This window comes from Schistocerca serialis, unplaced genomic scaffold, assembly GCF_023864345.2.
Source record: "Schistocerca serialis cubense isolate TAMUIC-IGC-003099 unplaced genomic scaffold, iqSchSeri2.2 HiC_scaffold_1458, whole genome shotgun sequence".
NCBI lineage: Eukaryota > Metazoa > Arthropoda > Insecta > Orthoptera > Acrididae > Schistocerca > Schistocerca serialis.
Genome location: NW_026047689.1, coordinates 641,592 through 657,883, shown reverse-complemented (window position 1 = coordinate 657,883; position 16,292 = coordinate 641,592). Strand labels below are relative to the sequence as shown.

The 16,292-nt window shown below is 43.8% G+C and overlaps 1 protein-coding gene across 2 annotated transcripts in view; it reads right to left on the bottom strand.

The window, feature by feature from the left end:
* LOC126443339 (ankyrin-2-like) overlaps nt 1–13,181 on the bottom strand; it is a 61,933-nt gene extending 48,752 nt beyond the window's left edge. Inside the window, exon 1 of one of the 2 annotated variants that reach the window (XM_050090932.1) lies at nt 13,160–13,181. The gene's annotated coding sequence lies outside the window, so the exon portion shown is untranslated. Of the gene's footprint in view, nt 1–11,311; nt 11,408–13,159 lie in introns of those variants that run through there. The other variant, XM_050090933.1, reaches the window with a different exon arrangement.
* Nucleotides 13,182–16,292: the final 3,111 nt, after the last annotated feature.

Sequence of the window (16,292 nt, the reverse complement as noted above, 5' to 3'; positions counted from 1 at the left end):
CAGTCTAACTCAAAAAGTATTGAATCGATCATTATTATATGTGATAATATGATTGTGTATAAAATTACTAATTATATGAACCAACTTATGAGGAGATGTCACGATTGCACGGGTATTTTTCTTCGCCTAAATGGAGAAAAAAACGTGAAAATCGCAGTAAATTGTTCCAACGCCTGCACAGTTTTTAATTTTCATTATTTTCACCTGCATTGAGGCTCATATTCTTAGAAAATAAGTTAGTAATGTAAATTCAAATCCTTTCTGATTTCAGATGAAAATCGGAATGGCTACACTGCACGTAATTGGAGAACTATACTCACAATCTTCAGCGGATATCACAGAGCAACTCTGTTATTTTTGGCTGAAATTGATCAAAAAATTCACAAAAACTCACGGACTTTGAACATCGTCTGGCGATTAGACGTCACTTTTATAATACGTGTGTATGCGAGATTTCCACACTCCTACACATCCCTAGGTCCACTATTTGACATGTAATGGTGAGATGGAAACGTGAAGCACCAAATACAGCACAAAAGCGTACAGGCCGACCTCGTCTGTTGACTGACAGAGACTGCCGACAGTTGGAGAAGGTCGTAATGTGTAACAAGCAGACATCTATCCAGACGAACACACAGGAATTCCGAACTGCATCAGGATCCACTGTAACTACTATGACAGTTAGGCGGGAGGTGAGAAAACTTGGATTTCACAGTCGATCGGCTGCTCGTAAGCCACACATCACGCAGGTAAATGCCAAACAAAGCCGCGCTTGCTGTAAGGAGCGTAAACATTGGACGACTGAACAGTGGAAAAACGTTGCGTGGAGTGACGAATCACGGTACACAATGTGGCCAGCCGGTGGCAGGTGTGGTTATCGAGAATGTCCAGTGAACGTTATCTGCCAGCGCGTGTACTGCAAACAGTAAAATTCGGAGGCGGTGGTGTTATTGTGTGGTCGTGTTTTTCATGGAGGGAGCTTGCACCCCTTGTTTTTTTGCGTGGTACTATCACAGCAGAGGCCTACACTGATATTTTAAGCATCTTATTGCTTCTCACTGTTGTAGAGCAATTCGGGATGGCTATTGCATCTTTTAAAACGATCGAGCACCTGTTCATAATGCAGAGTCTAAGGCGTCTGTAGAAGACAATAATATCCCTGTAACGGACTGTACTGCACAGAGTCCTGATATGAGTCCTATGAAACACCTTTGGGATGCTTTGGAACACCGACATCATGCCAGGTATCACCGAAGAACATCGATATATCTCTTCAGTGCAGCACTCCATGAAGAATGTGCTGCCATTCCCCAGGAAACCTTCCACCACCTGATTGAACGTATGCCTGCGATTATGGAAGCTGTCATCAAGGCAAAGGGTGAGCCAACACCATATTATATTCCAGCATTAGTGATGGAGAGGCCACGAACTTGTAAGTTATTTTCAGCCAGGTGTCTGAATACTTTTGATCGCATTGTGTATTTTCAAGGTCAAAATCTTACATGAGTCATCTCGCATATATTAAGAGAAAATCAGGCACTCCCTCATACATTACTCACTCACTGTCTTTATGTACAACAAAGCATTTACACATCATTACACAGAATGTTACCAGTTTCCTGTATAGTGGTAAAGTCAAAACCAGTTCACAATAATTGTAGAAATCGCACCACTTGTGGAAGTGCACTGTGTCAAGAATGCGAGGGAAGAGCACTGGCAGAGAAACCAACATTCTGGTACATTTTGAAAATTACGGGGTACACGAGGTCTTGTCCAGGCTGGACTTGAGGGTCGTTCATCAGTCTGTTAGTGAAGTACTGGTGCAGGAAAGAGAGAAGAAGGTAGCGCACGTTTAGAGAAAGCTGGTTTCTGGTACCAGAGAGCAGAGAAGGGAACAGTCCGCAAAGTGCGGTCAGCTACGACAGAAGGCTGAAAATACCGGAGCGTCTGCTCTGCATGGCGACTGCGTCACAAGAGGGCGACACTTCAGTGTCCTCTGCTCCACAGGACGCGCCCAGTGGCAACATGTGACCCCTTTCTCAAGCTTCCCAAATGGCTGTGGGGTACATTCAGCAGAGGAATGAAATCGTACCCTGTCAACGGATTTTTCTAGATAGAGCCCCATATGCTATGCAGGGTTCTACATCTACATCTACATCTACGTGATTACTCAGCTACTCACAATAAAGTGCCTGGCAGAGGGTTCAATGAATCACCTTCAAGATGTCTCTCTACCGTTCCACTCTCGAATGGTGCGCAGGAAAAACCAGTACTTAAATTTTTCTGTGTGAGCCCTAATTTCTCTTGTTTTATAGTGATGATCATTTCTCCCTATGTAGGTGGGAGCCAACTGAATGTTTTCGTAATCGGAGGAAAAAGCTGATGATTGAAATTTCATAAGAAGATCCCATTGCGACGAAAAACACTTTTGTTTTAATGATTCCCACTCCAATTCACATATCATTTCTGTGGCACTATCTCCCCTATTTCGCGATAATATAAAACGAGCAGCCCTTGTTTGAAATTATCAGGTGTCATCTGTCAGTACCACCTGATGGGGATCCCACACCGCGCAGCAATACTCCAGAATAGGGCGGACAAGCGTGGTGTAAGCAGTCTCTTTAGTACACCTGTTGCGCCTTCTAAGTGTTCTGCCAACGAATCGCAGTCTCTGGTTTGCTCTACCCACAACCTTATCTATGTGCTCGTTCCAATTTAGGTTATTTGTAACTGTAATCCCTAAGTATTTACTTGAATTTGCAGCCTTCAGATTTGTGTGAGTCATCACGTGATCGAAATTTAGCGGATTTCTTTTAGTACTCATGAGAATAACTTCACAGTTTTTTTTATTCAGTGTCGATTCCCATTTTCAACACCACACAGATATCTTATCTAAATCATTTTACAATTCGGTTTGGTCATCTGATGACATTACAAGACGATAAATGACAGCATCATCTGCAAAGATCCTAAGACGGCTACTCAGTTTTTTCCCTATGTCGTTAATATAGATCAGGAACATTAGAGAGCCTATAAAACTTCCTTGTTGGACGCCGGATATTACTTCTGTTACTCTATGTCTTTCCGTCTGTTACTACGAACTGTGACCCTTCTGACAGGAAATCACGAATCCAGTTGCACAACTCAGGCGATATTCCATAGGCACGCAGTTTGGTTGGAAGAAGCTTGTGAGGAACGGTGTCGAAAGCCTTCTGGATATCTAAAAATAGGAATCCCCTGTCGATAGCACTTATTACTTCGTGAGTAAAAAGAGTTAGTTGTGTTTTAAAATAATGATATTTTCAGAGTCCGTGCTGATTATGTGTCAATAAATCGTTTTCTTCTCGGTGCTTCATAATGTTCGGATGTACCGATTGGTCACATAGGCGCTGCAAAAACTCATGCTAGTTTCCAGGACAGCAGCTTGGCTGCAGATATGTGTGTAAAAGAAAATTTAAAGTATACAAACAGGGCGACTAAAATAAAATTAGCACCGAAAATATTGCGGAGATGGAAAGTGCTGTTGATGCGCAGTTATCACAGAACGTGCAGATAGTCAGGGGCTGTTTATTGTTGGCCAATAAACAGTTTGTAATAATATTTATAAAGTGTATTTTTTGTGCAAAAGTACACTTTTTGAATGGAACAATTCTTATTGACATTAAGAAACTAAAAATAGCGTAAATTATGTTAGTTGATTTGTTGCAGGATTCTAGTGCAAGCTGCTTACAATATAAATACTTTGGAAAGTTGCCACACTGTCACTTGTACAATACCTGTAGTAGTACACACCAAAGAACAACACAAATGCATGCACTAGTTATGTGCATTCTGGGCCGTAACGAGGTAACTGTCCATCACAGGTTGTGTTCAAAATGACCACCAGCAGTGGCAGCACTCGTCTCCTATCTGGTATGGAGCGACTGCTGCACACATGCTAGCGTTTCGTCGAACATCTCCGAGCAGGCTGCAGTTATGCGTCGTTATGTATCATTGGGTGTAGTTGGTATGTCCTTGCAGACAGCGTCTTTCAGCTTTCCCCACAGAAAAAGTCAACAGGCATCAAATCTGGAAAATGGGGCACCTAACGTACTGGTCCTCTGCATCCAATCTAACGTTTTGGAAACAATTTGTGAAGACATGCTGTAATACTCCACGCACTATGTACTGGACAGCGGTCATATTGGTAACACAGGTTCCTCTCTGTGTGCAGAGGAAAGCCTTCTAGTATCTGTGGGAGATGGTTTGTTAGGAGGCTGTGATAGTTGTACGCATTCAGTGTTCTATCTATGAAACTCATGCCTATGATCTGACGGTTTACTATCCCACAGCACTGTTTACACTCCATGGGCGCTGATGTTCCACCTGAGGAAGCCAATGGGGATTGTCAACACACCAATAGCGCACGTTTTGGTGGTTTACCTCGCTTCACCACTAAACAAGGTACGTAATACATATGGAGTACTAGTCGCAATTCCCATGTACAGAAGTTAACACGATTCTTATAATTGATTCCATGGAGCTCTTCATTGCGGTAGATGTAATGGGGATGGAATTTAGGCTGATGGGGAATGTGTAGGACACTTGCCTGACCCATGTCACTTACACATGCGATTGCACAGGAGGTAAAGTGTTGATCAACTGCAACAACAGGAAGAACGTTAATTTCCCGCTCTTCTGTCATCACTTGCTTCATTCTGTTACGTTCCCTAGTTCTTACACTATCACTTTCACACAACTGATTGAGAAGATGGTCGAGATTGGGATCCTGCCGCAAGCACTGTAGAAGAACAAACTGCATTCTTCCTACACTCTCCACGCACCATGAGCATGTCAGCTTTTTCTGCACTGATAAGTCCCGTTGTATACACATGAGCTACTGCTTAGACTGTCACATAGAAAACTGATAACAGTGCTCTCGAGGAACACACAAGCTCACTGTAAACGAACATAACAACATCGATCTAACAACTACGCAGGTCGAGTGGCACAAAGAAGTGTCAGTGTGGAAACTTCTCACAACGTGGTATTTCATAACTGGATTGCACTAGACTTCTGCAGCAAACAGCACCGAAATTCTAGTTTACCCTATTTTTAGTTTGTTACTGGCAATAAGATTTTTTCATTAGGAAAATCGCAGGTACAGAAAATACACTTTCTAAGTATTATTACAATCTGTTTATTGGATAACAGTACGAGACCCTGGCTTCGAATTCATTCTGTGAAAACTGCACGTCAATAGCACTTTCCATTTCCATAATATTTGCAGTCCAAGCTTTAGATGGTTCACCCTGCAGACGCCATACAGAGCACAACCACATATATGTCAAGAGAATTAATTGGTTTCAAGCCACCCAGTATTATAGGTGTGTTGTGGGAGTATTATCGGCTTGTTTTGTCGTCACGTTTAATAGGGGATACATGTCTGGGTGAGCATGGCTGGGGGAGGTTGAAATACATGGAAAAGGGGATGCTAGAGACAAGGGCAGATGGTGATGGATTGGGATAAAGAGGAATGGAAAGAGAGATGGAGCATCAAGAGATGAATAATGAGAGCTTTATAGCGTGAAATCACGAATTCAGTCGCAGATAGGATTGTAATTTTATTAGAAGCTGGTTGTAAGCAACTGTTTCAATAGTTATCGGTAGGCCTAGAATTATGAAATCAACTGCAGGTCCTCTGTCGATAGCAGTAATTACTTTGTGTGAACAAAAATCCACTAGCGTTCCATAAGAAAGATATTTTCCGAGTCAGTGCTGTCCATGTGCCAATAATTCAAGGTACTTTATAAAGTTGGAACAGCCCGTATGCTCCTAAATCGTACTGACTATAATGTCTGTGATATATGTGTACAGTTTAGATGACCAGTTGTATGTCACTGTCCCCACAGTTTCACTTGCGAACCTGTATGGCTCATATATTGTATACATCTCTGCCTACTCGCTGTCTTCACCCATCTCCACTTCACCCCTCTGTCTGTCCATCTAATCCTATGCTCTCATCATTTTCCATCTTACCACTACTCATCTACACTATTCATTTGGCTCCTGCATCCCCCCATCTCATTCTCCCTCTATCTCTGATTGTCTCCTCCATTTTCTCTCTCTACATCTCCTCCTCCCCTCTCTCACACTGTCCATATTCTCCACCCCTTCTCTCCATTTTCTCCTTCCCCTTTTCTCACTGTACATATCCTCCATCCCACTTTGTCAACAGCCTCTCCTCACCCTCCCTCTCCATCTCTTCCTGCCCCCAGTCTGTTATTCCATTTAAATCTGCCCCCACTCTATATCCATTTCCTCTTGCACCCTCTCCCTTCGCATCTTCCATCCTTCCCTGTCCATATCCTCCTGGCCTCTTTCTCTTATCCATCTCCTTCTGCCACCATTTCTCTTTCCATCATCACCTACACCTCTCTACCTTTCTGTCCTCATCTCCCTCTTCTCCAAACCCATCTCTTCTTCGCTGACCATTGTGGCCGAGCAGTTCTAGGCACTCCATTCTGGAACTACAGGGCTGCTTCGGTCGCAGGTTCGTATCCTGCCTTGGTCATGGATGTGTATGATGTCCTTAGGTTAGTTTGGTTTAAGTAGTTCTATGTCTAAGGGACTGATGACCTCAGATGTTAAGTCCCATACTGCTTAGAGCCATTTATAACCATCTCTTCTTCCCCATCTTTGTTCCTCTCCTCCTGCCCATCTCTCCCACCTATCTACTGTAGTCCCCTCTCCTCATTCATCTTCTACTCCCAGCCTATCAGTGTTCATTTCCTCCCACACCCATCTCCCTTTATGTTTTCTATTGCCCCTCCTCTCTCGGTCCATCACCTCCTATCATCTCCCCCTGCCTCCACTTACCCTGCCCATCATTTCCTGGTCCCTACCTCAGTCTATCACCTCCTCTATCTATTTCAACATTCCTCAGCCATGCCCACTCACAAATGTAGCCCCCACTAAACATGTCGATAAAGCAGGCTGATAATATTCCCACCACATACGTATTGTGAAGTGCAGCTTACACATCAGGGGCTTGAAACCAATCACTGCTCCTGTCAAATAAGTTGTCATGCAAAGAAGATCGATAAAGCAGGTCGGTTCTACTTGAACCCAACACACTATCGTTCAGTACAGCCTACCCACTGTCAAACCATTTCGTACTCTCGGTTAGTAGGCTTCACAGTAAAGCAGGTTCCTAAGGCCATCCACTACTACTTAAACACAACTTGCCTATTATACGGCTCAGCCAATATGGCATGGGCTGACAAAATACGATATTGTCTCTATTCCCACTCCTGTCGGGCTGGAAGGCTACAAGACAAGCAGTGATGATGCTCGTACAGTCATGTAGTTTGTTTGTTTGCCATGTTTCGGTGAAATGGGTCCAGTGATTTAATGGGAGATCATAGACATACACTACGTGAACAAAGGTATCGGGACACCCCCATAAACACATGTTTTTCATATTATGTAAATTGTTCTGCTACCTACTGCCAGGAACTCCATATGACCGACCTCTGTAGTCATTAGTCACCGTGAGATAGCAGAATGGGCGCTCTGCGAAACTCATAGACTTCGAATGTGGCCCGGTCATTGGGTGTCACATGTGTCATATGCCTGCACGCAAGATGTCCACAATCCTAAATATCGCTAGGTCCACTGTTTCCAATGTGATACAGCACAAAAGCGTACAGGCCGATTTCTTCTGTTGACTGACAGAGAGCGCGTAGAGTTGAAGAGGGTCGTAATGTATAATAAACAGAAATCTTCCCAGATCTTGATACAGGAATTTCAAACTGCAGTACGATCCACTGCAAGTACTATGACTTAGGTGGGCGGTGAGAAAACTTGGGTTTCGTGGTCGAGCGGCTGCTCATAAGCCACACATCACACCGGTAAATGTCTAACGACGCCTCGCTTGGTGTAAGGTGTGTAAACGTTGGAAGATTGAACAGTGGAAAAACGTTGTGTGGAGTGACGACTCAAAGTAGATAATGTGGAGATCAGATGTCAGGGTCTGGGTGTGGCAAATTCCTAGTGAACGTCATCTGCCGGCGTGTGTAGTGCCGACAGTAAAATTCTGAGGCGGTGGTGTTATGGTGTGGTCTTGTTTTTCATAGAGGGGGCTGCACCCCTTGTTGTTTTGCGTGGCACTACCACAGCACAGGCCCATATTTATATTTTAAGCATCTCATTGCTTCTCGCTGTTGAAGAGCAATTCGGTAATGGCGACTGCATCTTTCAGCAAGATCGAGCCCCTGTTCGTAATGCACTGCCAGTGGCGGAGAGATTAAACGACAATAACATCCCTGTAACGAACTGGCCTACACAGATTCCTGACCTGAATCCTATAGAACACCTTAGCTATGTTTTGGAACGCCGTGGCAGGCCTCACCTACCGACATCGATACCTCTCCTCAGTGCATCACTCCATGAAGAATTGTCTGCCATTCCCAAGAAACCTTCCAGCACCTGATTCAACGTATGTCTGCGGGAGGGTTAGCTGTCATCAAGGCTAAGGGTGGGCCAGCACCATATTGAATTCCAGCATTACAGATGGAGAGGCCACGAACTTGTATGTTATTTTCAGCCAGGTGTCCAGACACTTTTAATCACATTTTACGTTTTGTACAGCAGAATGTCTTCAATATTGCGAGTGTCACATTCACTGAAGTGCATAACGTCTTTGCAGAGAAGTCTGGTGCGCTCTCCCGAGTCCATTAGGCATCTACGGGGGGCAAAACCTTCGTCAGATGCAGCAGGTATCCTGGCGAGAAGAGGTCCAACGTCAGAAACTGGTGGTACATACCCGGGGACTTTGATATGAAGCCTCCTCCCGCACCGTTGTCAAGCTTTAATGACGTCCGACGTTCGAAAACAAAACTCAAGAATTTGCATGTTGGGTCAGTTATCAATACTGAGTGTCTCAAGCTGGGCCACATCACAAATACATCTTCCATACAGGGTGATTCACGAAGATATGTAAATATTTTAATATGTCGTTCTATATGTAACAATATAGAAAAAAAGGTCTTATAAACATAGGTCCGCAATTGTTCAGTTACGGAGTTACGGGTAATAAAAGGTTTTACCAGAAATTTAGCAACTTCGATATTATGAAGATATCGCACAACTTTAAGAGGTTAAAGTAAAACACGATTTCGACTTATTTTGTTATTACTGGTGTGCTGAATATAATAAAACATGTCCCAGACGTGTACCTGCAGTGTATCGTCCAGAGAAGGAAAGGTTGTAACACAAGTAAATTTGTTTATTTTTCATTAAGAATGTAGAAACGTGTGTGTCATTGTTGGCTACCTTTAGTGAGTTGTTGCAGACGTTCCCTAACCTTGAAACGACTTAGTTTTCTGTACTGTTCAGTGAAAGAACACAATGAGAACAGTGTATTTAAGTAAAACCACATAGTAACTGTTGTAGTTTGTAGATTATTTATGAAATAGGAATGCCTTTCAAATTTACGACGTAGGAATACGCCACTATGGTGTTTATTTATGGAAAATGTTATGGCAATGATACAGCTGAAATTAACGAATATGGCGCACGTTATTCAACTCGATGGCTTCCAAATGGACGAATCATTAGTGGATTTCGATGTTACGGGAGACATGTTCTCTACCTAGCTTTCATAATCAGTACGAGAGCTCGATACGTGAAGACGATTATGAGGATATTATGGATGCTGTTCAACTTAGCCTGTGTACAGTACACGGCGTATCTCTCAACTATTAGGCATTTCACAATGTAAGATATGGTGTACAATGAAGTAAAATAATGTGTGTCTCTGCCAGAAACAAAAAGTGCATCAGTTATCCGGGAGATCCAGCCCTCCGCTTGGAGTTGTGCAACTGGTTAAAAACTAATTGACAGTTACACAAATACGTTTTATTTTCTGATGAGGCACAGTTTACTCGAGATGGTATAAACACTTTATTGGACCATTCATTTTCCCAGGACGTCTAACTGGCGGGTCGTACTTACAATTCCTTCAAGAAGAAATGCCCCACTTACTCGAAGATACTCTGCTTGCTACGCAAATTCAAATGTATTTTCAACATGACGGCATGCCTCCACATTTCGCCAACGGAGTTACTGCACAATTAAATGAACATTTTTCCCAGAGATGGATTGGTGGTGGTGCTACACGTCTGTGGCCACCCAGATTTCCCGATATAACACCAACGGATTTTGTGTATGGGGATGGGTGAAAGATAATGATTATAATGACAAAATCAATACACGTGAGGCACGACTCGGTCACATTATGAATGCAATAGAAGAAATTAAGAACAACCCTGTGAAACTGAAACGAGCAACAAAATCTGTACACGTGCAGCTAAATGCACTGAACTAGGTGGAGACGTTTTTGAACATTTACTGTGATTGTGATTGTATTGCGAAATTGTATGTACTTTGTACAAGTTTCTTAACAGTGAGCTTTGTTTTTTTTCGGTTTAAAACGAATTCACGTGTGCTGTGGTATACATAACATCAGATTATGTGACACATTCATACGGTTTCAGATAACGCTTTTACCATAAATTTTCCAAAATTAAATTCTCTACACTTCCGTTGAAAACTTTGTGCAGTTGTCTGGAATTTAAAGAACAAATTAGACAAGGTAGTTAATAAATTCAAAATTTTACGAAATTATGCCTTTGCTTCTCTGGATGTTCTGGAAAACTACTGTGCATATGGGACATGTTTTGCTAGATTCGCCAGACCAATAACAACAAAATAAATTTAAATCATGCTTTACTTTAACCATCTATAGATTTGCGATGGCTTCATATTAGCGAAGTTGCTAAATTTCAGGCAAAATCTTTTACTACCCGTAGCTCCGTAACTAAACATTAGCGGACCTATGAACTTTTTTCTTTAGTTTTAAACGTAGCGTAACATATTAAAGTATTTTCATATCTTCGTGAATCACCCTGTAAATTAGGCCTGTACAGCCGTATTCCAGCAGATCTCTACTACTTCCATTGTCCGATCTGACAAGTTTGTATCGGAAGTACAATGCTTTCATGAATCTGTTTCGACGGCATACAACATATACCAATAATTAGTGCGGCTAGTGACGCCATTACGTAGACTACGCCGTAAGAATCAGTAGCTGCTGAAATGCGTAGATGACGTGAACCTATGACGGAATGCATATCAAGAGCTATTGCGCTATAGGTCGTAGGTACCGTTTTTGCGGGGGGTACCATTGAGAGCAGGAGACCGTCAAGTTGAGGAAAGTGATACGCTGAGCACTCCGCCACAGTGCTGGAAGAAACACGTAGAGACTTACCATATGTGTGAGTTCTGCTCTGTGCCACTGCAGCCAGTGTAGTGGGCTGTCGCGAAGACAGCCTTTTATCCTTATCTTGGCCACTGCTGGACTCGGCTGACACGTCCCACCTACTGTATCCGCAGTCTGCCCTCTGCTCCACAACCCCTCCCCCTCTCACCTCCCCCCCCACCCCCTCAAGCGTCGTCAAACTTTCCTGACATCCGACATTGGAAGCGTTGTTGCGCAACGCCTCGCAGCACTGACCTCAAGGGCACGTGATAACTATGGCAACCGCTCTGCTGCCCATTCTGACCTCGCGGCATCTTCCAAAACGACTCCGTGTTAGCCAGGTACCTGCTCACATCAGAGCCCGTTCCAGCCCATTCCCTGAGAGGCACGCCCTGAGGATGCAAATACCGTCAACATTGCGTGTGCCCTTGACAGTGGCCTCCATTCGGCGACTAATGAAGTTCACGGATTTCGTATGATATACACCAAATGATGACTACATCTCTAGAGCTAGTTGTCGGTGGTGAGCTGCGATCACACGCTGTCCCAGGAACTCAAAGACTCGCATTTTTATGGGACTAAGATCCATTTATTTAGTGGGGCTATTAAGATGTGATCGCGTTCCTGAGCGTTTGTCAAGAGGGGGACGTGTCCATTCAGTCCTGTGAATGTGGCTGTTGGCATCTATCCAAACGGGAGAGTCTAAAGCACGCTCAGCAGGAAGTGCAGAAGTAAGTGGTAAGGTGGTACCACACTACGCAGGGCACATGGGCTTCTGGAGTGGAATGCTGATCTCATTTGTGGACACAAGAATTTATTTTCAAAACGATAATTAAAACAGAGCACTGTTAACAACACAGTGTTTAATTAGGTTTTGCAAAATGGGATGATCTACAGCGTTTATTCAATTGTATAAAACAATGAGAATAATTCAGAACATAATTTTAAAGAGAAACAGCCACATGGCCATAACTTTAAATTCATAAAAAATTACTTTACAGAAATATAACCGTATCATAACTACAGATCTGAGTTCACTAGTGACCTGTGAATATGAAAAATTACAATTTGTAAAAGGTATTTGGTCTCAAGAACAATACTCAAACAGCAAGGTCTCATAAATACGTGATTTAACTATTATGGAAAACGTTCTGGAATATGATGTTATGATAGCCTGAAAGATTTACACATCCATCAGCACATTCTCGATGGCCGCGCGTGTGAATTCCGTGCTCGAGAGCTCAAGTGAGAACGACACGCAGGACGACCTGCGCACGCCAAAAACGGCTTCTAGAACACACAGGCCCAGTATTAATACACTGTTCACAAAAATACTAAAACTAACAGCCGAGCACTGGATAGCTCCAAACGCAGGAGGAGATGTTAAACGTTGTAGTGTGTCAATTGCAGTTACTGTTAAAGCAATAGTTGATTACACAATCTCGACTGACGTCAAATTTCACTTGATAAATTTACAAACCACAACCAGTTCAAGATGATAATGATCCGACAATCCGCACACAACCTTAAATACCAAAGCGTCGTTTGACGGTGCAAAGTTGTAACTGTTATAGTTGAAAGCGACAAGGAAGTTGGCGATTCCGACTTAAATTGGTGGCTGAAGTTTTATACTGACAATAAACTTTGATTCATAAACCTGACCACTTAACGAATTAGCAACCGTAATAAAACAAGGAATCGTCAATTATCGGCCACACTCGTAAGGCAACGGAACCAGGGCAGTTAGATGGACTAATATCCCGAACCCACGTCCAAGTGATTTAAGGAATGACTAGTGAAAATCAAAGAGGCTACACGGAGCAACGACATTCTAAAGTTCTACAACAAATGGCTCACCATTTAAAGTTAGTCCAGGAGCTCGCCGTTAAGTTGCACGCCGGGGTAAATTCCCGCGCTCTGCTCAGGATTCCAGACAGACCCAGCTCTCAAACAGAGCCTGTGTTGGCCGGTGACTGCTTCTCCATTCCAGTTGCGCTCGCCGCCAGACCCAGGCGCCGGAGTGTCAGCGCGGTGCGTCCCCGCAGTACACGGAGCGCCGGCCGACTGCTCGCGGTGCCTCGCGCGCTGCCTCCTTCCCCCTGTGGCTGCCGCCTCTCCTCCAGAGCCGCGGCCGTCCTAATTAGAGGGCGCTGGCCAACCTGGACGCCGCAAAGTGCGTTACTTCGACAGGGAAACTATCCTGACAAGAGCATCGCAGGCAAGAAATCACGGCTCAGTAACGGCAACACCTGGACACCGAGATTGTACGAAAGTACACACGGTGGTCCACGTTCACGGTAACCTGAATGAACGGGCCTGAGTGACGGTACGCGAAACACCGCAAAAGCTGACTGAGCCGCTTCCAGCGTGAACTGCAGCCTCCACACGTACCGGGCAGAACGCCTCGTTGCTTCTTCGGTGCACTCAGGGCCTCGCGTCATCTGACGAGGGAGCAGACCTGTGATACGTCGGGCCAAACGGCACACCTCCAGCCGGCCACTGACCTGTTCCCGTGCTGTCTGACACAGCTGAAGACCTGCAGTCTCGTGTGCTGCTGGCTACTAGCGCTAAATGGCCATTGTATACGGTTCTATTCGCAAAGTTCACTCGCAAACTTGTCGAAATGGCCAGACACACAGTGACAGCATCAATTAATAATAGGTTTGATGCCTGCTGTCATTAACGAGGTGTGACACTCGTCTTGTTTCTTACGATCACTGTCCCCACGTCGCATTACATGGAGGTGAACGTTAAGACACGTTGGGCAGTCCGCTTTGGTATACACTCAAATCAGCCACCTTTATTCAAGTTGTAGTCCTACCTCATACTTCCCTTGATTGTTTCTGATGAGGTCGTCAGTCTTTTAATTTCTGTATAACTACAGCAATCTATATCCATTTCAACGTACTTACCTTATTGAAGCCTCTGTCTCCTTCCACAACTCTTACCACCATTGACCACGTATCTTTCCACAATGAAATCGACAATTCATTATTGTATCAACACGTCTCCTATCAACTAGCTTCTTCCTTTACTCAAGTTGCGTCATAAATTTCCTTTCCCTCAATTCCGTTAAGTACTTCGTCACCTAATCAAATGAAAGTATATGGTTCCAGAGATCTCTTCAAGTCTGAAACATCTGTGTAAAATATATATATATATATATATATATATATATATATATATATATATATGTGTGTGTGTGTGTGTGTGTGTGTTGTGTGTGTGTGTGTGTGTGTGTGTGTGTGTGTGTGTGTAGACTGGAGCGAGAAATGAAAATTCATACCAAGGCCGTGATCTGAACCTGCCTGGCCTGCACACTAGGCAGATGTGCTGGTTAGTACGGCACCCTGCTACAGTGGGTTTGCAGAACAGTGTGCACTACCCTTGCATGCCTCAATGTTCAATTAAAGTTCCCATTCCTACCAAACGGCCTCAGGTGTGAATATGGATTTGGTTTGGGGAGGGAGGTGCTCTAGGATAGTCTGTGGAGTTGTGCAAAGCCATTGTGCCAGCGTGGCGCAGTGGTTACTGCTTCTCCGATGTGCGCAGGATCCTCATTTCAAATCCCAGCCTTGGTACAAATTTTTGTCTGTCTCTTCTATCTTCTTCATATGTTATTCAGTCCATCGTACCTTCAACATTTTTTAAAATAGAACCATGCTGTAAAACCTTATATTCACTTCTTGTCTGATCTGCTAATCATCCACGATTTACTGCCAAACAAATATCTACATGTCATACTCCCTAACACTTAAACTGATATTACACCTAAACCAACACTTCTTCTTCAGTATAGCTATCCTTGCTATTGTCACTCTACACTGAATATCCTCTGCACTACAGTCTTCATCAGTTATTTTGCTGTCCAAACAGTATAAGACATCTACTACTTTTAGTGTCTCATTTCCTAATCGAATTACCATGGCACTGCCTCATGTAATTCTGCCACACTTTATTGTCGTTGATTACTAATCTCGATGTTCATCTTATAATATATCATCAAGTCGCTATCCATTTATTCCAAGTGCTCTTCCAAGTCCTTCGCAAGCCTTATAACATTAGGATGTCGTAACCATACTTAAATGTTTTTAATTTTTTACCCTGAACTTTAATTACCTTCCAAAATATCTCCTGATTTTACTTCAAAGCTTGCTCCACGTACACACTCAATAGAAGCGGCGATTCTTTTCAATCCTGTCTCTCTCCATTCTCGACACTTATAACCACCTTCTTGTTTCTGTACTTAATGTGAATAACCTTTCACTACGTACAGTATCTGATCAAAACTATCCAGACACCCGGTTCATAATGACTTACAAGTTCGCGGCGCCCTCCATCGGTAATGCTGGAATTCCTTTTGGTGTTGGCCCCCCCTTAGCCTTGATGACAGCTTACACTTTCGCGGGCATACCTTCAGTTAGGTGCTAGAAGGTTTCTTGGGGAACAGCAGTTCATCCTTCACAGAGTGCTGCACCGAGGAGAGGGGTCGATGTCGATCGCTGAGGCCTCGTACGAAGTCGGCGTTCCAAAACATCTCGACGGTGTTCTACAGGATTCAGGACAGGGCTATGTGCAAGCCAGTTCATCCCGGTTCTTGTCGTGTAACCAATCCGCCACAGGCTGTCAATTATGAACGGCTACTCGATCTTGTTCAAGGATGCAATCAACATCCCGAATTGGTCTTCAACAGTGGGAAGCAAGACGGTGCTTAAAACATCAATTTAGTCCTGTGCTGTGATAGTGCCACGCAAAACAACTAGGGGTGCAAGCCCCCTCCAAGAAAAACACCATCACTCCGCAACACCACCACACTACACATGCTGGCAGATGTCGTTCACTGGGCATTCGCCATTCCCACACCCTGCCATCGGATCTTCACATTGTGTACGGTGATTCGTCACTCCACACAGCGTTTTCCCACTATTCAATGTTTACGCTCCTTAAACCAAGCTAGGCGTCGTTAGTCATTTACTGGCGTGATGTGTGT